Consider the following 23,875-nt stretch of genomic DNA (forward strand, 5'->3'; position numbering starts at 1 on the left):
CTTTACAAATAACAACTGAGATGCCCGCAGAAATTGAGCTCACCTGTAGCCATTATCATCCTACATGAACAGCTGGCTTCTGCCTCCTATGTGAATATCCTTAGTGAGAGGCAGTGGGTGAAACTTTATGAGTGCAAAAGTCTATCAAGATTTTTTCTTCAGTACTGTTAATTTAAAAAATGATAATAGTGTATATATGTGGAAGAGCAAGTATCCTGTGCTTTATTTGTGCTTTGACTACTTGTCATTTATATTTTAAATTTGAAGGAAAAATTACAAAACTAAAAAGTAGTTTTGGTTATGCATCTTCTTTATTTTTAATTTCCAGTTTAGTTTCAGGGAAATTTATGCTACTCCTTATGTACTATATTTTTCTGGGCCACAAGGGGGCACGATTGAGTTTTTAAACATCAAGAATGACAGAACCCGAGTAATTATAGTGGTTAATGTAAACGAACTGTTTTCAGTAATGACCCAGATTTGCCTGTCTCACATAAAGCTGCCATAATCTCACTTTAATAATGATAAATTAGATATATACAAATACTGCCTCCAGTAATTGAGATTACATACATTATTTATAGTAGGGATATAAATCCCACTTCAGTTTGTATTGTTTTCTTTGCTACACTATAAGGGCTTGAGCCAAAGCCCATTAAAACCACTGGAAGTCCTTCTCTGACTTCAGTGAGCTCAGAATTAAGTCCATATTTTTCAATAAATCTTATTCTTCCTTTCTGCTCTTGTAATGCTTATCTTTAAAAATAAAAATTGTCAGGGGGGAAAATAGTAAATATTCAGTATTATTCGAAGTAAAAATTTGAGTAATTGTTGTTTCCCCCCTTCTTAATCAATATTTAACCTCTTTCTCATTCCATTTCTATTTAAAGTTCTGTTCATTTGAATTCAAGCACTCACCAGGGCATCGTGAACTAAAGCTGGTGTCCAGCACGAACTGTTATGTATCCTCCTGGTTATAAGCTGTCCTAGTACCTCTTCAATGATAACTGCAATGTTTTTTTTCTTCCATCCTTTTCTAGTAATAGCAAAGTTTATTAGCCAACACAACCACTTCATTCTTCAATTCTTTCAGAAGTAGGTGAATACCATTTTCTGCCAATGATGTGTTATTGTTAAATAGGTTAATTTCTCCCAAGACTGATTTGTTCTGTCATAATTTTCTGCTTGCTCATTTTTTTTTCCAGTTAAAAGAACAGTTATCTCACAACAGGCCTTCTTATTGCTTAGTAGTGCCAAAAACCCACTCTTGACTCCATGCCATTCCCTTTTTGCGTTCTTTTTGCCTCTGATACTCCATCTGTCTCTGGAGTTCTTTCACAAGTTGCCTTCTTCTGCTATATGCAATTATTTTTCTTTAAATCTCCTAATTTGTCTTCATATTGGCCCTAAATCTTCCTGTTTTCATCTTATATTGCTTTGAATTCAACTGAATTTCTTAGGATTTGTTTTGTCACCTTGTTTTCTCCTTCCTATTTCCCAAAATTAATCATTCATGGAAATGAGCTTTGGTACTTTGCTACTTATTAATATGCAACTTTCAATTTATTTTCATCTTGTTGTTTTCAGGAGCAAAATATGCCTTTGGCTCACTATTATATGTTTAAATAGCCTCCATGATGGGACCAGCTTTTTTTAACCACACCAGATTAAAGGGCTATTACACTATTTAAAATAAAACACCCTGTCTTCTAAAGGTGTTGTTGGAGTTGGTTTTTTTTTCTGTTTTTTTTTTTTTTTTTTTTTCTCCTTTCCTTTGGATTCAGAATTTAATACAAATTAACTTTGCTTAGGCAAACCCACTGTGCAATCTGTGCAGTTAAGAAAGTCATTATAGAGACAGGATCCTGAGGGTCTGACAGAAAAGCTAAAACAGCTGTGCTCTCCAGTACAAACAACACATAAATCTACAGTATCTTCTCTTCATGATCAAATAAATGAAAGAAAAGGCTCAGAAAGTAAATGATATTTTTATCTCAGATTAAAAAATAAAATAAAATAAATCTTCAGCAAATCTAAAAGAACCTAGCATCAGTTTAAATCTCAGCTATTGCTGCATTGGTCAGTTAAAATCTATCATTTTCTCATTTTTTTTTAAGCAAAAATATTTTGACTTGGCAGCCAAACAACTCCACCCACCTGATTGGTATGAAGGTTGTCTTTAGGCACAGGATTAAATGGTTATTTAGCTGCTTAGTGAAGAATATATCTCACAAGAACAGTTTCCAGTTGTGTTTATTCTGTTACTTTCTTTCTAACCAAGCAAATATATAAACTTCTAAAAAATAAAAATAGGCATAGAATTAATATAGTCCAATATTTATTGGACTGTTTTCACCATTTATTTCCAAGTAAACCTCTTGACATTTATTAGGTTGCCCACTAACATTAAAGGGAAGACAACATCCATTTTTGGACAAACACTCAGAGTAGAGTACCAGATGTCACTAGCTGATTTCCAGAGCAGCACGGAGAAAATTCAGTGGGTGCTATACCTGCTAAATCTGGGGAAAAATACCTACGTTCCTTTGTTCTTTTCTTTACAGATTGTTTTAAAACTGTGTGGTGAATAAGTTACTTTACTTCTTCTTCTTCTTCTTTTTTTTTTTTTTGGGGGGGGGGGGTCAGAGGGTATTTATGTGGGCAGAAACTTGTACACTTTTTTGGCTAATCTGTTCATTTACTGATTTGTTACCACGGCTCCTTCTCCCATGTATTCATAATCCTTGTATGCTTATCCATGCCGTTCTACGGTACATGATATGATCATTAACATATGTCAATGTTTGTACATTTGGACTGGAATAGATAGCTTAGATCTTCATGAAGGTGCATATTACATACCTAAATAATCTGGAGAGATCTGGTAGTGTCTTTATAAAATGTTTCAAGGAAGAAAAGAAAAATGGAAAAAAAAAAAAGCAAATAAAAAAAAAACCAACAGCATGCTAGGAGAAATATTAGTGGCAGAAACCTATGAAACACCAACCTAACTGCCCCACGCACTGTATGCAGCAAGCCCCTGTTTGTCAAAGGGATGAGTGTACAAAACACAAAGTACGGAATTCTTTTCCTCACTGGGGAAGAGGATAAAGAACAACCTTAAAGCAAGTACGTAGATCAAAAAATAAGAGTACTGAAAGTGCTCAAATATTTGTGTCTAATTAGGTTTGCGTTTTTTTTCCCCAGCAGCACAACAAAAGGGGAATGCCATGGGCTTCCCTTCTATTTATCCTATTCTGGGCTGCCTGATTCTGATTCTGTTCTTTGCACCCCATCCCCCCCCAGCACATATCATATCTTTTTCATAAACCCTTTTAGCTTATTATGCAAGCAGAAACAATGAATAATTTTCTTTCAGGTTATTGAGCTGAATGAAGTCACAGAGGGGTCTAATGAATGCCAGAGCCTCTGAGGAGAAAAGAATAGAAGCAGGATCTTCTCATTTCATTAGCAGCAAGCCTCCAGATTGTGTCACAGTGTTTCAGGTAACTATAGCCTCAAGATACAGTTTTACAACTGGCAAAAACTGATCTAAGACCATTCTACACCTTCTGTTCAAGCCCTCACTTGGGTTGTTTTGCTTGCTGGAAACATTTTATTCTTCATGAGAGCCACTAAAGCAGACTCAATGATTTTCTTCTGAATTTTGAATAAAAGTACAGTAGTTCGGACCACATACAAATTTAGGATCTGACTCTGAAAGGTAGCTTATATGCAGCATGATAAAGCAAACCAGAATCTGTTCCATTTGTGTCTCTGCAACAGTATGAAGCTTTCCTAAACCTTACAAGGTATTATTGAGATGCAGCCAGTCCACATGGTATTTTATAACAGAATGCTGCAGCACTGAGATCACTTTGTTTTCCTGTCTGTTCCAATGCAGCAGAATTACTTCCAACCCAAGTACCATTTCATTTGTAAGTAAGCAGTGGAATTCTTGATTGATACTTACAAATCAAGTAGGCTATTGCTTGGATGGTTTTGTTTAGATCCAGAACCAAGAAGAACAATCTGAGTGCTGAGGCTACAGAAAATGAGTTCCGATCATGTGAGCAACAGAGCAATATGGGATCAGTATAATATAGTTTTGGAAATTCTGTCCAAAATTAACTTTGCAGTTACTTTGCATTTTTGAATGCTAACGGTGGAATATTTGCCATTGCAGTAAGGCATCTTTTTAATTAATTGTTCACTTCTCCCTCTCATCTCATGTCTCTTTTTATGATCTAATTTCTAAATGCTGGTACAATGTGTGGTTCTGTGCAATATGCTGTAAATATGAATATATATCCCAATTATGACAGAAAAAATGATGCTTACTTTACAGTCAAACATTCTTTTTCTTTCTCCTAATAATTTCCTCAATGATACTCAAAAAAAAAAAAAGAGGTCAGATTAGTATCTTCATTGTCAACTATTAGATGTGATTGTTTTATCATGTAGTACCTTATTTCTGAAAATCAGAACTAAACACAGTTTATTATTGTGAAATAATTTGGAATATCCTGTCGAAGTTCTCAACGTTATTCCCTGTGCGGCCACAGAACACTAGATGGCACTGTGCGGCTTTGCGTCAAACACAGGAATGACAGTAGCAAAAGTCTCAGTGCATGAAAGAATCTCCATCTTTCAAAAATATTTGTAATATTTTGTCCTTTTATTATGAAAACAATTAAAAAGTGTAAATTCTCGATTTTTTCACTCTGAAACCGTTGCATGCCTTCTTTTTCCTGCACTATGATTACATGGGGAACATTTCTTAATGTTAGATTGGTGAGTACATTTGCTCATTTTTTCTTCTACTGTAAAGTTCTCCAGTTGATTACTTAAATCAAAAGGGAAAATTTTCAGTCCCTGATATCATCAGCAGGCTCCTTACTATAGATCAAGAAAGAAGGAAGGATAGTTAACATGCTGCCCTTCTCTATTTCCTCTAATAACCTTTAACTCCAGTCTCATGGCATTGATGAGATTGGACTTTTTTACTATTAAATAACAGCAGAAGGTGTTAGGTAGCAACAACAACCTTATATCTTTATTTTTAGCTGAAGAAACATCTTGTAGACAACCAGGGTAACAGTTGTTACTTTTTCAGTATTTAATTGGTTTTGGGTTACTCCAAAATAAATGTTTTTTAAAAAGCTTATCTTACAAAAGTAACATATTACTCAGAGCCTGATCCTGCTAGGGTCTGTAAGAAAAAATACTGAGTGTGTTGTGGCAATGTAGCTAAGTTACCTGTACTGTGTTATTTTCTGGGTCGTATCCTACCTCTCCCACTGCTTTGGGTCTCTCTCTTCCACAGTCTGCGTGGGTCATTTCTTAACAAGATAAAAGCAATTCCTAGCTAGGAGCTGTGTTCTATTAATTACTGCCACAGACATCTTGGTGACTCTAAATCAGCCACTTTCCCATTTTGTGTTTCTTAATTCCCTTTGCTTTAAAATACAGATTGATTGGATGGATAGGAAAAAATAAGTATTATATTTACTCTTACTGTCATTTTCGTTAGGACTAACAAAATCCATAAACATAAAAATTATTCAAGTGTTTCATGAGTTGCTGCCATGTTAGGCAGACTTTTGACAAAGCATTATTATGATTTCTAGCAGAATCTTGTATTAACCTCACAACGCCCTTTTAATTTTCTCCAAACAGCCCTGTTTTTTAAAATGCTTCCTCTTTATCTGGCATCATTATGTCCTATACCTATAAAATTAATTATCTCACCTTACAGAGATGGAGGCAGAAATAATCTTTAGATAAATGAGATGATGACAGAACTTTAATGTGCCTCTGTATGATTTTGCACACAGGTTCTTATTGCTCTACATACAAGAGGGAGATTTTTAATGGTGAGGATTCTTCAATAGTATTATAGATGGAAATTATGCCTAAAGCAGCAGAGAATGTTCAATTCCCTCTGTCCACTGGTGTTTTCTTGGTAGGGCAGGAAGGCTGTGTATCTGCCTTGGCCCCTTGGGGTAGGGGAATTTAAAGCCTGTTTCATATCCTGTTTCAGTGAAACTGATTGAAGAACTGTCTGTGGCTTGTAGCTTCTGTTGGATCATAGGACTCAGTAGAGCCGGATGAATGCATTGCGAATTCTTTCTCTTACTATCGGCAATGCTGCTTTCCATACTGAAAAGGAGAGGCGTAACAAGACTAGGCTTCTTTTTTCCAGTTCCTACCTATTGCCTTTTCTATCCCCCTAGAGCATCCAATGCTGTCTTATGACAAACACCAACAGCCTTTCCATTTTGGAAACATGTCTTAACTGAGGAGGGAAGAGTAAGGTATTCTGCATGGGAAGAATAAGGTGTTTAAGACCTATATTAATGACCCTTCTCCACCCTCAGTTTCTTTTTCACTATTCAGTTTTCCATGTTCCCCACTGGTGTTTTATTTTGACATTTTTGATTTCTCATGGGCATCCCTTTTTCCACCCAATGTCTCTTTCTCTCCCCTTTTTATTTTTTTTTTTTCCTAGTAAAATGGCATACCCTTCTGGCATTTAGTTTTGTTCAGTTGGGTCAACACCTGTCTCCATGGAGAATACTTTCTTTGAGTACTTTTAAGCACTGAGTGTAAGTGTGAACTGTTACCTCTGGAGACCATAATCCTTTATTTCCAAATAAGGAATAAAAACAAGGAAAGCCTTTGCTCAGTGGAAATGGGATATGGGACTTTTTACAGTTTGAAGGCTTATCAACTGTAAAATTTAAACTGAACATTTTGGAAAGCAGCGCTAAGTAAGACAAATATTACCAATCAATCATGAAAGAGGTTTGAACTCATTGTTTGCCTTTCAATAATTTAAAATAAAATTAAAGTCCAATTGAGCCACAGAGCTGCCTCCATCCTCTTACAAAACAACCAATCTCTTAAAACAAGAAAATATAGATTATAAGAGGATGCTAATCCCAAATGATGTCTCTATACTTTAGAAGACAAGGACCCCTGTTTCTTCCCTCTGAGAGGGGACAGCAGCATGCATATCCCTTGCTGGGTCAGAAGTTGATGAGGTCCACCTGCTCTGACCAACCAGGTCACTCAGAAGCACCACTGCTTTCTGCAGCTGGCTGGGCCAGGGGCAGAACTCCAGCCCATCCACTCTGCTGGAATGCCACTGACAGGAACCCCTAGAACCTGGCTAGGCAGCATTAGGGTTTGGACTGAGACAACCAGGGGCTCAGATATTGCTTGGGAACAGCAGATGTATTTTGAGATTATGTCAATGACCAGAATGTATCATTTCCTACAGAACTAATTGTTTCTCATTGACAGCAACAGGAAAGAGGATACGAAACTAAAAGTGCTGTGTCTGAGGAGATGTCCATATCTCAGAAGTCTCAGCTGCTGGGGAAAAAACCTTCAAAAAAACCTTTCCAAATCAGATTGTTTTGGAATAAGTACCAAGATTAAATGCTTTCCAGTCTTCTACCTATATTTTCAATGTTAAAATGGCCAAGCAATATCCAAAGCCCCTCACAGAAACAGGACATCCTGAGCTGTGGCAGATGGACTTCCTTTACAAAATTTTAATGAAAGTTTTCAACAATAGCTCTATGTATATATATAGGGGTTGAGCATGTGTGCTCATGCACACACATAATGTGAAATGCTACACAAACTTTTTAAAGTAACATATACTATGGGATGTGCATGTTTTGCTGGAAAAAAGAAAAGTATTTTGTAAACTAAATAATAATAATAATAATGTTATTTGCTCTGTTATGGTGTAAGTTAGGATTAGATAGGGAGAAAATTTCAGGTTGTGGGTGGCCACAGTTGAAGGTCTTACAGTAAGTGTTTGGTAAAATATCCTTGGAGCATAACATTAAAATAAATGAAGAATTAACTTAACCAATGTATTAGTGAATGTAAACAAATCTTGACACTAAGTAAGTATTCTGAGGAAGCCAAAAGGTAATAATTAGAAAGGAATACTTAAGGCTTCTCTCTTCCTAGAAGAAACAGATAAGATTTTTTTATTTTTTATTTTTTAGTTTCATAATTACATAGCAAAAATAGCTAGTGTAAGATGCTAGTGAAAGACAAATTCCTTTGAAGTTTATGATATACAGTAATTTAATGTGGCTGAAGGCCTGTTTCATGATAATAAATATAAAGAAGTTAAAAATATTTTTAAAGTTTTATCTACTTAAAATGTTTGGGAAATGTCATATTTAATAAAGCAAGACAGTGACTATACTGTAATTTAGACAGCAATAGTGGGAAAGCATATTATCCAAATATTGATCAAGTCAAATAAAATGCAATGGATTGTCTTTAGCTCACAACTTTTCACACAACAACAATGTGTTGTGAAATGCAAGGGGGAAAGATAACTCATTAATGCAGCTTTTCAACAGTTTTTATTTGTGTCTTATATCTGGGATTCGGCTCAGGCATCATTTGCTGGCTGTGCCTGGCCCTCTTTGCCATAGAAGGTCAGAAAGCCCTGTGGCTGAGACAAGTGAGCTCTCCTGGGCCATTTAGTCAGCTTTTGTAGCAAAAGTAGGGCTGCTGAAACAACCAACACATCTGAGCATCTGGACTTGTGTCACTAGATAATCAAACTGGTGCTTAACCTACTTTTTATTATATATTCTAGTACCTTTCCTCAGCTCTCTCTCTCTTTTTTTTTTTTTTTTAATCAAAGAAATGGTACAAGTCAGTGAATAAATGTAAATGAGAGCAATATGTTAAGGGCAATGCATACCACCTTTTATATATAGAGGGTAAATGCTAATAGGAAAGAGGACTTTTAGTAATTGACACAGAAGCTTAAAAGCATTCAGGGATTGAAAAAACAAGATTTCTTTTATTCCATCCTTCACACAGTTCCAGGTAATCTGACTATGTCATGTTTCACATGGAGTAGTCACAGTTCAAACTGAGTATCTTCAGCAGCAACCTTTAGGATCAGCACTTTTGGCTGAGTGTGGCTTTTGGTTACTGACCTGGCTCTGAGACAAAGCGATTGGCAGCCACATCCCTGTGCATAATATTTTGCCATAACTCAATTTTGATTGTAATGAATTCATCATGGTTCATCTCTGGATAAAGTTTTTCAGAACTGGTAAAGGTGAATACTAAAGAAATGAAAAATGTTGTTAAGATCAGGTCATACAGGAAAGATGTTTAAGTGTTGTTCATCCACCCACACATGTGCTTATTATATGTCAGTTCTTATTGGAACAGTCAAACTGACAATACCCTACTCAGGTCTGGCTTCTTTTTAGTGCTTAGAGTAATAAAGCACCAATAAGTAAATCATATCAATGAGATCAGCATGTTTATCATGTTCATTTTGCATTACTGTTAACACATAAGAGGTTGACGTGATCAGAATCTCTTGATCCTTTTAGGGTAAGTGTAATCATTTTATTTTGCCTAGTAGTATTTCAGAATGCCTTACAAACATATACAAAGTCTCCTCTGTTTAGTATGCAGACTCCCAGGAATTACTTTTGCTTTTGCACATAACCTTGTCAGAGAATCCTATGTTCAACTGCAGTTAAGAGAAGAGAATCCAAAAAGGCAAAGTGTAATTACCACAACTGGAATTTGGCCAGAATCTACCCCCTTATAACCAAACCTCATTTCCTTATATTACGATCATTCTGCAACCATACCCACCCCAAATCAATATGAAAGACAAGACTGTGAGTTGAACACATCAGATGAGAAACAGGCACTGCTAAATAGTTGTCCTGAGGATTCCAGGAATCAGATTTGCACATAGAGCAATAGTATGTTTGGTTGTTTTTTTGTTTTTGTTTTTTTTTTAACATTCATGATCATTGATTTTAGTTTATTTCTGAGGTGTCAGTTTTCTAGGATGGACAGCAGATGGACAATATTCTGATGTCAGTTTTCTGTTACAACTCTGTGGAAGTCAACAGAGTTTGGCTTTTCAAGGGATGTTGTGAGATAATAAACCATTCTTATGATATTTTAACATAATGATATTGTTGTCAAAATCCACTAACAGCATGGAAAAATATTTATTAAAAACTTCTTGCATTTTTTACTTATATGGTAAACAATCTGGCTTTCTAATCCCTTGCGGATGAGTTTAGGTTCATGTCTGTGCTTTGACTACCCCAGTCATAACCACAGTGGCACCTTCCTCCTCTCTGTTTTTTCATTTTTGTACTGTATTCACAGAAATCTGTGTCAGAACTAGAGGCCCACTGTGCTGTATGTTTTACAAAAGCATATTCAAAAAAGATGTGTCCTAAATTTGACTACTAGTATAATTAAGACAGATTCTTCTTGTTCCTTTTTTTCACAATGTATAGAAGCCTTCCCAAGATGCCTTAGACAGGATGATTAAAGCCAACAAAGGACGGCACTGAAAAGAATGTTTGATTAAGAATTTTTGTGTCGTTATTGAAACTACAGTAAAGACCTTTTATTTTTGTTCTTAAATGAAGATGTGAAAAATCTTTCTCATTTTATATGTGCAAACTGGAACCTGGTTTGATATTCCTGGGAGATGGTGAAATGGGCAGGAAATGTTCTCTCCTGAGAAGAGACACAGTGGTACACCACATCAACCTGAATCCCTAAGCCCAGCAGCTATAAAACTGGACAAATTCCACTTATTGTAGGCCAATAAGACCAACCACAGGTAGGATAAAATTGCGTGTCATAGACAATGAAGTAAAGTAAAATGGAGAATTAACAGTGCTAGTTCTAGAATACATGAATATATGTGAATAATATTTGTGTAAAGATAGATGGATTTGAATTCTTGAAAACAGAAAATAAAAACATAAAATGCATAACATACAGAAGAAATATTTCATAATCTTTTACTTATGAGTTTTTTTTTTTTTAAGAGATTTGACTGACTTGCATCCTACATTCTGCAAAACAAAACAAACCAAAAAAAAATCAACTATCTGGGAAGATTCATAAAGATTAGTACACAGCACCAGAGGAAAAAAATAATTGGAACAATAAATGGCAGTCAGACACATTTTAGTGGAAGAGACTATTTAGTGGAAGAGACTATTACATGATCCTGTGGGCCCCTTCCAGCTCAGGATATTCTATGATTCTACGATTCTATGATCAATGTTATACCCATCAGCAATAGAACTTATGCTGGAAACATCAGAAAGTTGTTGGTTTTATGCCTCGGGTCTGAAATCTGTTTACTGTTGACCTTTTTAGAGTTACTATGCATTAAAAAAGAAAAATTATGTCCAGAACATTTTTGTTAGAGTGTCCTTGGAGCCCATATGAAATCTGTTAAGGAGTCTGTAGATACCACGCAGTCCGGAGACAATATACCAGAGTGCCCAGCAGTTATCCCTGTTCTCCAATCCCTGTGCTTTTCATTTGGGCCAGAGAAAGGAAGAAAAAACACATTGCCAGTTATTATGCTGTGTTATAATGCTGTATCTTTTTGGGGTCAGTGGAATGTTTAATGTCATCTGATGGATAATTAGACCTGAGTCATTACTGGAAATGTCCCAGTAGGTATACATAGGAGCTAGTTAAGAGGAAGAGGGCTGAATGCTGAGTCCAAAGCAGAGGGTGGTTCTTTGGTATGGCATGGTGTTGGGATCTGTGTGGTGACTGGCACCTGGAGACTGGCTGAGCTCTGGGAGGATCAGTTTGCACGTGTGGCTGAGGAAGAAGGCAGGATGAGTGTGAGCAACAGATCCACCCCCTGCAATGCAGTGAAGGAATTTGTAGGGATGTGTTTTGCTTCCACATCAGAAGGAGAAGACTTATAGTGGACAAAAGGAGCGTATGGCCCTGTATCCTGAACTTCCTGTTATGTTTTAAAGCTTTGATTTTGAGGTTTGCGTTTACATCTCTACTCAAATCTGATTTCAGTCCTGAGCCTGAAGCTCAGGACACAAGCTGTTATCTTGCTTCCTGGTGTTTTTTCTTTCCTTTTTTTTTTTTTTTTTTTTTTTTTTTTTTTTTTTTTTTTCCTGGAGTTTGCTGCTTATGGGCTGGAAGAGAACTAGCATTCACTTGTTCCGCCTAGGACTTTCAGTGAGATGTCTGTTTTCTCAAAATTGCCCAGCAGGTCCAATTGAGATCAATGCTGGGAGAAGGACAGCAGCTGAATATCTCTGAGAAACCACGTGCTTCACTTACTGTGCTTAAATGTGGTTTCAGGTCTCCTAGAAATTTAATTATGGCTTATAAAGACAGTTTGTTAACAAATGTTGTGATACAGGGATACATGCATACAGTCATATGTTGTCACGTGTTTCATTTTTTAAGATAGTTTAGGAGATTGAGATGTATTTATGTTAGGACACTACAGTCTGATTCCTGTCTTCTCTTTCTCTGAAAGTTTGAGCAAGTCAATCTTCAGTTTAAGATTTGGAGCACATGCTAAAATAAATCATTTTCTTCTCTTCTTGAAAAGTTTGGAAAAACCTTCTTCACATAAATCAAATCAAAAATAATGTTTTTCTAGACTGCATTTTTTGTTGTCCAATATATCTGTTTTAGTTGTTTATTGTCTACTAATAACCAAAAGTTGTATATGCATTAAGTGCTCTCTTAGCATCTGAGCATCTACTAGCATCACTGAAACAAATAAAAATAGTTATTTTAGATACTTTGATTTAATATCATTGGTTGGCACATGGAAAATTCTATTGAGTAAAGCCTTGTTAAGGATGTTTCAGTGAAGCTGAGGACATCATTGAGCCATCTTGTTGAAATTGTATTTCCCTCATAGGTAGAAAGTAAATAGCTCAGAGCATAATAGATAAAACCAAGTGACCTAAAACACAGGACGGTTTTTTGTTGTGGCTCAGTTATTTTAATGTTGCACTAGTCCTGAGAGTATGGGTGGAACCCTTTCTGTAGCCAAAAGAACCCCAAAGGATATGAGCTCACGATAGCAACATGTAGTACTTATTCCATTTTGCTCAAATCTGAGACATTAAGCTACCCAGGCCTGCTGAAATGACTCTACCACATTTACTTTGTGTAACCAAAAACTGTGCTAATTTTGTGAAGTATGGGGAGATATATAGAAGAATGAGTATCTCAGATTCACATCACTGGAAGCCAGATTTTGTAAGGAGAATGTGCTGTGTGTGAACACTGCAAAGGAGGTGTGTTTTAAGAAATGGCAAGTCCTATATTTTCCCCTTTGTTTTTCCTCTTGAAAGGAAGCATGAATAAGGACTGTTGGCTTCCAGTTAAAATGAGTTGCTTCTTCCTGATTACACCTGTATAGCTCCTGTCTAACTACTGACTGGCACAGTTCGTTGCCCTTCCCCTTAGCTTCTGGGAGGGGGTATGTTGTCTGCCTTAATATTTGTACTTTTATTGCCTACCCTTCTGCTTTTGATCATATTGTTTCACCTGTAGAGTTTGACTTTGCTTTTGTCTATGTACACAAGTTGCACTGGTAACATCTCACCTTTTGTGTTGATTAGCTCACACTACAGAGCTACTGTCAAGATATAGGTACAAGCTGCTCTTAGAGGAAAGAAAGCCTCAGATGGCTGAAGTTAACCTCACAGGACTTTTTCAAAGCCACACAGGAAATCTGTGACAGATCCCAGAATAAATCCCAGATTTCCTGTCTCCTCCATTTGTGCTATAACTACAAGGCCAATAATTTCTTAGCTGAAGAAAGTGTTGACTAATATTATCTTTCTTTTTCTGGTATTCTCTTGCTTCAGTTTACTACACTCGTTGCTGCCATGTGTTACGCTGTGGCAGCTCAGACCTACAACTGTTTCTTTATTGTATTTTGTGGAGTATGCATGCATATTGTACAGTGAACAGTACTAATGCTGAATGCCAATACTGTTCAGCATTGAGAAAATAAAAGCTCAATGAAAGAAGGCATTATATATTAACCAAAGGCTATTTACAGACAGAGATAATTTATTGTATGATTCCCTCTTCAAAATTACCTGTTCATGCTTCTTCAAATCTAAATAGCTTTCAGAGAAGCAGTTTTGGTATGGATCATCAGAAAGCTGCGTGTGCTAAAATAATACATCTTTATAGAGTTAAATTATTTGAATAAAGTAATTTTCATATTTCAATTTACATATGCAAAATGATGCATTTCCCGTCAACTGCCATTCTTAAGAACCAGTAGTCTTTAATGAATTACAAGTTAATAGACACAGCTTTTTCAAAGGAAAGTAATTCTTTGTGAATCTGTGACTGCATAAGATTCTATTAAGATTTTATTTACTTTTACCATGGCTTCATAAATGGAAATTAGAGGAATTTGGAGAGCATATTAGGTATCTTAGATGTGCATGTATTCGTATGTACTGCTGAATGTCTAATCTTTATTTAAGTACTTTGCCGCTAGGTTAAACTTTAATAGTTTTCATTCTGTGCTGCTCAATTTGCCCTCATATGGTTCTTCTTTAGATAACATTACTTGTACAAATTCCAACTGAAGCAGAATAAGTAATCTTCAGCCAGTCTTGACAGCATTTCTAATGCAGTGCAGCTATGGAATTTCATTCTATCTTCTTGCTTTCTAAATTATATCTAAATAACTGAGCAGAAACGGGAACAAATGGGCTTTGCTAAACACCCTTTTCTTTATTTAAAGTATGAAATTTAGAGCACTTGTTAAATGTCTATTCATTTTAAATGCGAAACCTTTGTAGACTTCAGTAGGAAATTCCACAAGCAATGGGTTTGCTTTACAGATGTTTAAAAGTGAAAAATAACTCCAGAATATTTCTAGGTGTGAGCATTATCTCTTTCTTTCTAAAAATACAATGAAATAAAATAATTCCATGTCAGACATTGTCACATGCAGAGTCTGTCGTCTATCTTTAGAAGAAGATTTAAAATTTTCATTTTGCCCAGTGATGTCAGTTTTCTTAATGAATTTGATGAGAGTAAGGCCAGGTTCTGGAGACTTCATCTTACCAAGTTTCTTAGGTATGCAGAGCACTTGTAGCATATGTGTAGTCCACTTGAAGTGATAATATGGTACACAATATAAAAGTTGCACATCTGTCCAGGTCACAATCAACAGATACTTAACACAAAACAGTCTGTAAAAACATTCTGGGGGAAAAACATTGAGTTTAAACTAAATAGAAACATGGAACAGCTGTAGTTTCTAAACCAATTTATTGCTGATATCTTTCTTGCCTTTTATTAGGATTGCAAGTCTGTTGCAATGTGAAGTAATAGTGACATGGTATTAGTATTAAAACTTAGAATGCATAGGTGAGAACAGCGTCACCCAGCTGCTGGATTCCAGTGATCAGTGGGATATTGAAGGCTTGACAACTCTCAGTAGAGTTGAGCTAACGTCAGCAAAACTGGGTACTAAGGAAAGGTTTCAGTGGCATGTGTAAACAGACTAAAAGTGACTCGAGATGGTAGTTAGAACATGATTTTCAAATAGGACAGAGACTATCTGAGAATAAGCTGCGGTTTGGCAATTCATTCCTATAGCCATCTTTGAATATCCTACTCAAGAAGTTTAGTCTGCTAAGTCATTCATTAAACACACTTAAGAGTAAAAACACCTTGAGTCTATTAGGCAGAAAATCTGAACTTAGAAGTTTTTATATGCTTCTGTAAAAATCTGCAGGCAAGGGTGTTTGTTTGTTTGTTTGTTTCAGATTACTATAAATAGAGAAGTAGAAGAGTGCAAAGTTAGCTAGGCCTTTGCAGAACACACAACCTATGTCATGCTGATCAGGGGTCCAGAAGAAGTGTAGCTGTACTTGCACAACATACAGAGTTATCAAGCTGTGCAAACTGGAGCTGGCTTTGTACAGAGCCACTCTCAGCACTCTTTCTGGAACAGTCAGCCCTGTGAAGAGCCAAAATGCTCTATGTGCTTTGCAGAAATCCTAGGGGACCATGAGTTTGTTATGCCCACCTATGCCAGGCTTACGTTGGCTTCTGGTGCCAGGGAAACTTGAGCAGCTGTCAGGGACTGATCTGAGAGCATTCAGCACTGAAGATCCAGCAGTGCTAAACCAGTGCATATAATAAGCAGTGCAAAGTCTGATGCAGATCTCTGCAGCTATTCTAAGCATAAGCTAGCTATTGCTGTGCCAGGGAGACAGCCAAGGAGAGCTGCCTGGGTATCTGTGCACTGTCCCCAGTATTATGGGTTCCAGAAAGCTTGCTCATGAAGCACACATGAGGCCACAGGGGGCTGGTGCTCTGCCACATCCACTGGTTCCTTCCACCAGGAGCACTGTGCACTGTTGTGCAGAGAGACTCTTTCCTCTGCTGGAATCATTTCAAACCCAGAGGCACCTCCAATTCATCATTATGTCTGTTGGATCTAAACCAGATCCAAACAGCTGTTTCTGCACCTGGCAGTCGGGTAACCATTTTACCCATGTTTTTTTCCATGGCTTTTACTGTCATAGCTCTCCATTGCAGTATATAATGGAGAATCAGCTGTATTGCAGACGTTTTCATGTAAGACTGGTTACTTTTTGGGGTGGTAAGAGGGCTTGTTTCACCTGTGGTGGCAACACATGCACTGATCCTGAATTTACTGCCTTGCAAAATAAAACATAAGATATTAAATCAAGGAATGACACTGCTCAATTGAGCCCATTACAGAGGCAGAAGGATAATGAAGAGTTGGAGGACAGTGGTGTGCATTTCTTGCTCCATGAAGAGCTCTGATGAACATGAAAATGAAGTGGCACAGATCCCGATATTGAACTCTAGCTTAAATCAGAATCAAGTTGAATGCTTCTAGGCTGTGTGGTTATCAAATTATTAGGCTGTAGCAAAGCATTAAGAGAGTTATCACACAAAAGATAAAACTTTAGCCTGAATATGCTTTTGCAAAAGGATACAGTATTTCTAAATTAATTTTTAATTGTATGAGATAGAAATCTGTAGACATCCTACCTGTTGTTTCCTGACTGGTTCTTTATATTGATCTCAGTATTTGCTATTCATGATGTATAAAGAGTTCACAGCAGGCTCCAAATAAGGTGTGTGTGAACTGGCACCCTGTCTTTGAAACATTTTTCCATATCTGCTTCATTTCTGAACTGCGGATCCTAGACTACACGAGCTACACCACTCTAAATCCTAATGGGCATGGAAATAATCATGTTATTCTTTCAGTCATTCTTATTAGGGTATATATGAAATCAATTCTGAATAAGTGCACAGTGCACAAATGCTGAGTAGATGGTTCTGTCTGCTGAAGAGCTTGCAGCCTGTATCTTCATAGTGGTTATAGGTGGGAAAGAGCTGCCACTCCTCACGCTGCAACGGTACATTACCCCACAAAGTCATGCCAACTTCTGATAAGACCCTGTAATCTAATAATGAATAACAGGGAATAACCTGCTCATGGCTGCTCATAGGTAATCTTAAGCGGATAAATACATTTCAGGGATGCAAAAGATTTTCACTGACATATATCTGAATCACTCTGTGTCCATTTGACCCTCTAATCTCCGTTGTATTTTTGTAGTTTAAAAATACATATATAGCTCTGTAGTTGCAGAATTATTCTTAAAATTGTTGTACTTTATAAATCAAGAGTAATATCTATAGTGATATGATTAGCATTTAACATTATTTTGATTACTATTAAAACAAGTTAAAGATCATATAAAACAGCCTTCATTAGAATTTTACATCTTTTAAGTTAAGTATTCCACATTTAATCTAGTTGTTTACAACAGTTCTGTCTGGTTAATGAAAATGCATGCAACAGTGGTGCTACCATAAACCATTAAGTCTTTTCCTTCTGTTGTTTATAGTAAGTCATATTTCTTTGTGAAGAGCAGCTGTTATGTACTTGGACTATCTGAGTTCAAAGACATAATCAAAAAAAAAAAAAAAACTCATAGATCTGTAGTCAAGAAAGCCGTTTAGTTCTGTGAGACATTTTTACTGATTACAGAATTGGACGTATCCCTGATGACAGCTGGGGACATCTGGAGAGTTACACAGCCACATTTTCTTTCTTCATGACAGTAGTTAGTTTTTATCTTTTTAATTTCTTCCCAAATTGATATAACAGTGATGCAAATAATTTTTTACATTTCAATTTAATTTCCTAAATGAAACTTGACTAAGATGCTTTTCAGGAATAAGGATAGAAATATAAACATCATGTAGCCATACACACTTTGCAAAAGGAAACTCAAATATCATTTATTTTGGATAGGTGTATGGAGGTATATACATAAAGCATTAAAAATACATATCAAATTAGTAACAATTAAGACAGCAAGGTTTAACATAGGCAAAGGCGTTTGCTTTTACATGTGCAGTGAGGGATGTACAGCTTACATAAGTAGTATAACAGTCACTTCCAAAATTACTGTACCATGTAGCTAGCATACACAGTCACAACCATTGTCTTTCTAGTGCATTCAGTCATATGGATGCCTATTTCACAGATTAAGTTATACTCTTGTTTTTTATACTTTGCAAACCTCCCTGATTTGCAGAGACATTTCTGCTGGGCATGATGGAGCTGGCTTGATAATGTGTTTCTGCAATAAAAATAAATTAGTTCATAAGCTGTAGCAGGTGATCTCCTGAGGAGCTGTAAAACCAGACTTGTATCTGCTTTACAAATAGAGCAGGGGGCTAGAGAATCACCTCTAAAAAGACCATTCCACTTTGACAAGACATACTTTTCCTATGTGAAGGTAAGGATCCTAGGTAAAGTTTCTGTCTTCTGCAGGTGGGTGCAATCACTGAGCTGATGAATGTATTTGGCAGCAAAGAGGGAGGCAGGATTTGAGGCAGTGCAGCTGCAGTGTTTTATCAAAAAGCCTGATAGTCTACCTATTGGTCGAGTTTACTAGTTTGTGGATTTGTTCGTATGTCAGCAGCCCTTACAGTTAAGGATTCTTCAAGTCCTTAACAGCATAAACTGTATGGAATCACACTAATTCCACATCCCCCACCACCTCCCCAGAAAAAAATACACTCAGTTCTGTGATCTCTGTAAAGCAATCACCTGAAGCTGGCAGGTAGGATCTCTTTTCCTCGAATGAATATATCTTAATTAAATGCTAATATGTGGCCAAGTCCTTTAACTGCTGATCGTTTTTCTTTATTTTGCCTAATAACAATGTGTAAAGCTAAGCTTTTAGTCCTAGCATTTATCATTAAGCCATATGTTTGATGCTTTAATGTATGCTGATAATCATGAACGTAGGATTTGTTAAAAAGGAAAATAAATCACTTTCTTTCTAGAGAATTTTTATTGTGCTACTTTGTGAAAGGAGTTAACTAAATTATTTTCCCAGAAGGTAAGGAAAGATGAATGTAAAATCCCTTTTCAGAAGTAATGCAAGAGTTACTTTTCAGTAAGTAAATGAAGAACTGCTCAGTTTACCAGCTGTATCCTAAAGTACTTCAGATAGACAACAGATGACTGCTTTGTTTGCAGAAATTTTGGCCTAACCTCTTGACAGAGAGAGATAGAAGCAGGAGCCCTTATATTTATTTGAAATAGGTAAGAAGTACTCTGTTTTTCTTCCTCTTTGTGGCTTAAACCAACCAAACAAAAACAACCAAAAAAATCCTACTGTTGCTTGACTAGATGCTTTGGAATCACAAAAGGCATTTTTAGTTTCATTCCAGTGGATGTTTTATTTTGGCAAGGATTGTTGCTTCTAGCTGACTGAGCCCTTATAAAAGTCTTCCTGGAATGTTCTTGATGTAGAATTGGAGTTCAGCATTTGTGCTCACTTAGAAATCAGTGTTCACAGGGAGCACACCCAGCCATGACAGCAGCATAAGTAATTTCCAAAAGACTATCCCTTAATGGGAAGGATCAGCCCTCAATTCTCTTTTTGTGCCCCTTCATGCTGTCGTTAGTATCTCAGTATGAGTGAGAAACCAGATGAGAAGCAAGGTAACAAAGCTACTAAAAAGCTTTTTTGGAAGATATTCTTCCCTCTGAATCCACCATTCTTGTTTACTAAAGGAGAAACTACTTTATACAGCATCCCCTTTCTCTAAACTTATTAAAATGATAATGGAAAAAGCAGGGCATATCTGCTGAGTCAGCTGCTGCTTTATTATAAAACCAACTGGGGGGGTGGGGGGGGGAGGAGGGAAGTAAAAATATCATGATGTAGAGAGTTCATTGCAGAGTCAGTTCAATAAAACTTGCGCTTCCCAGTTCTGGCAAAGCTTTTGGACATTTCAAAGGGCTTGATAAAAAGCAATAGCCTTGTCTCCCACACATTAAAGCTTCATCAACGACATTATATGAGAAGAAGAAAAACCTGGCAGAACAGTAAAGCAAAGGGTAAGGTGTTCCTTAGATGGGTCAAGGTGCTCTAAGTTCCTCTTGCTTCACTGAAATAACAGCATTTTTTCTGGCAGCAGAACATCTGTAACCTCCGTCTGTGTCGAAGAAGCACATCTGTTCACAGTTATGGGTCAGTACCCATACAGGAAGCATAGTTGTACTGCACTCAGAGATGCTGGATCATAGCTTACAAAAAGCGTTTTTAAACTCTTTAATTAGTGAAGGGACAGATCCATGAAACTTAAAAACCCAGACAAATGCTTTCAACCTGATGAACATCTAGATGGATGAGGCAACAATAGCAAGGTTTTCTTTCAATCTTTTATCTTTTAAAATGATTTACTTCAAAGCTCTAATTCTGGAAAAAAAAACAACCAAGGAATAAAATTTGTGTCAATAAAGCAGCAAAGCACATGATAAGCATGGTAGGCTATCTGATCGTATGGAGTTTATAGCAAGATGTTTTCTGGAGTCATTTCTAACCTGTCAGCCCACAGTTGTCAACTTTTCCCCTCTCTTGTCAGTTAGCTTCTTGTGACTATGTTAACTTAAGAAGTAATAATGAAGCATACAGCACACAGTTTACAATAACATCAAAATCAGTTTACTGTTCCTACAGTAGGCCTCATAAAGATCACATTTATTTCTTTTGGTTCTCTTAGCTCTTTAAAAGTATTTTAAGACAATTAATTTGTATATTCAATCCTAAATATGCAGTCTTATGTAAATACAGTTGTCTAATTGTAGTATTTGCCTAGAATAAAGTTATTCTCAGTCTGCGTAAATTGAACAGTGCAAATATTTCAGAAGAATAGCAGCATCAAAATTTTTTTCCTGTGGCAGGGAAGACACAGGAAAAGACAATTTTAAAAGCTAAAATTTAAAATAACTTTGTATTTCATAACAGTTATTGACTTGGTTCAAAAGAAGTAATGGACTTTGTTTGAAACTTATGAATATTAATCTAAAGTAGACAGAGCTGATGTTTTCCCTTGGAATAGTTTTGCTTCTTGGTAACTGAAGTTGATCTTTTCCACTTTAAACCCATTTAATTTAGATTTACTGCTGTAAGAAAAAATATCAGCTGTTAACATCAAATTATGACTATAAAATGTCCCACTACCCAGATGTTGGAAGTACTGTGTTAATCTCTCATTAGAAAGTGAATTTTATGTCCATTTTCCCCTGTTTTCTGTAACCATAAGGATTTCAGCATTTAGAAGCAATTTGATAGTGTCTTTTTGTGTACTCTAAATTCCATTGTGAAACCCTTAAAGAAAGGTCACTGCTGTAGAAAAACAGTTTTTAACACATCAAACCTTGCAGTTGCTGGAGCAAATTGATCTAGTGACTGATCCTTCATTCTTAATTGATAATGGTAACTCATGCAATGTCATGTTGAGTGTTTTTTGTTAAATATTAATTTGTGTGGACAGGAAGCACTGTATAACATTAAGGACTAATTTATAAAATATTACTAGGATGTGAAAATGTCTGATATTTACATAAACCCATGTGGCAGTTTTAGGTACTCATTCCTGTGTTAACTTTCTTCTTTTCTAATTGAGGTTAACAAAATCTCTTCCCCACCCAACAGTCCAGGGGCAATAACGTTCTTGCAGATTAAATTATAGCTGAATTTCTGTTGAAGAGTTAGGTAATACACCTAACTCTTGAGAGTTAGGTAATACACTGTGCTGCAATGAAAACTTTGTTTTTTTTCTAAGTTGTAGCAATTTTGTCTGAAACGTCTGTACACTGTCCAATTGCCTACTAGATATTAGAGTGTCACTACATGGCATTATACAAATGCCTGCTCTGACATAATAGAATTTTGGGATTCCCTAACCCGTTTAAGTAGTCAAAGCAAAATTACATATTTGAGGCGGTTTACTCAGCCATCATGTTATAATTTTATGCTGATCTTGTGGTCGTAGTTTATTAATGACAAGTTAGTAAATATAAACATCAGTCTCTCTATCTAAACGTTAACCCTACACATTCAAAGACAAGCCAGTACTCTGAGTCTTCTACTTTATTTTTTAATGTATAATTATATACTATTTGTGATGCCTTCCTCTCCATCTAGTTCTACAAAAACTTGAGCTCTGTATTTATGCAGTAAGGAATGGAGAAATTTTTCACATTTCTGAATGTGCACAACTCAGTCCTTATAAGATGCTTGAGTATCAGCATTTTTTCCTGGGTAAAGTTCTGGATATATTCAAAGCGAATAAGTAACAGAAAGCTAACTTTGGTTATCGCAGTGAGACACAGTATAAAAGCAGGAAAAAAAATAAAAAAAAGTTACAGATAGTATTTATTTGTAAAAGTAGAGAACAGTTTATTTACAAGCATTTGAACAATAATTTTAAGGTTTCAACTGTTGATAAAACTCTAAACACAGAACAATGGAATGAGAGGGAAGAGTCTTCAGCATGTGTTCTGTTGAGTTGCGTGTATTCTGTTTCAGAAAAATCTTCAGAATTTTGTCAGTGAAAACCGGCTTCAAACATCACTTTCCAAAGATCTTAGTGCACAAGCCTGCAGATCCTATATATGGGTTGCTAGCTTCCCCTGAAATACATGCTCCTGCGTCTCTACTATTTGATACAACACACCATTTTTTGAATCTCAGGCATGTGGTGCAGGCATTTTTCAGCATGCTTAGTTGTACATGCGTTGCTGAAGTCACAAGGCTTTCAGCTGTTAAAGCTAACCTAGGGTTAGGCATTGGGAAAAAGTAGGTTGAATCAGTCCACTTTTCCCCAGCTCTCTTCAAACAAACTAAGATACAGAAGGATGTTTTGAAAGTGGACACAATCACAATTCTCTACTTCCCAGTGTTGCTTTGAAGGTAACTACATTAAGACTGCATAGAGAACCAGAGAAATAGAGGCTATACAAAGAAAAATGTCATATACTTACGTGCTGGGCATGGTCTAGACAACAATTGCCATGACAGGTAATTTTGGTTTTCAGACAAGTTGCAGAAGCACAAGCATAACAAATGTTTTATTGTATTTGTTTCTTATGACAAAGGTAAGGTTGCATTACAGTAGTAATTGCAAAGTTACAGAAGAGTTCTACTATTTTTTTCTGTCCTCTTCAAGTTGAGGGGTAGATGAGACTAGCAGTGATCACAATAGGAGTAAAGCCTACTGTCTATTAACAAGCTACTGACCAGTTACTGACAGACATATAACACAATGGTGTGGATACCATTATAGGAGTATTAGGCAAAGACATTCAGACAATAGGATCATAAAGTTTCACATGGTGAAATATATGCCCATATGGCTTGTATGTGGTTGATGCTTCCTGATCAAATACATTTAAGTAAGCTGTAAAGACTACTGCAGCAGACATGGCAGTGCACAGAAAAGAAATCTGGCAGAAGTGTTGAGAACAGTTAAAAACACTGTAGGCTAGGGTTTGTGTTGATGTTTAAGGCTGGAGGGAAGCATATGATTGTTCTACTGAATGTTAGAAGGAGTTTTCCCAGAGAAATTTTGCTGTTTTTCTTGATAAGTGGACAGCTGACCAGTTGCTTTTCTCTCTAGCAAATTATTGTGTTGATTGATAGCT

The 23,875-nt window shown here is 36.4% G+C and overlaps 1 long non-coding RNA gene across 1 annotated transcript in view; it reads left to right on the plus strand.

The window, feature by feature from the left end:
* LOC136791460 (uncharacterized) overlaps positions 1-23,875 on the plus strand; it is a 159,973-nt gene that overhangs the window by 3,442 nt on the left and 132,656 nt on the right. The window contains exon 2 of the long non-coding RNA XR_010833622.1: positions 3,380-3,506. This is a non-coding gene — a long non-coding RNA (uncharacterized lncRNA). The remainder of the gene's footprint in view (positions 1-3,379; positions 3,507-23,875) is intronic.

Source organism: Anser cygnoides, chromosome 9 (assembly GCF_040182565.1).
Source record: "Anser cygnoides isolate HZ-2024a breed goose chromosome 9, Taihu_goose_T2T_genome, whole genome shotgun sequence".
NCBI lineage: Eukaryota > Metazoa > Chordata > Aves > Anseriformes > Anatidae > Anser > Anser cygnoides.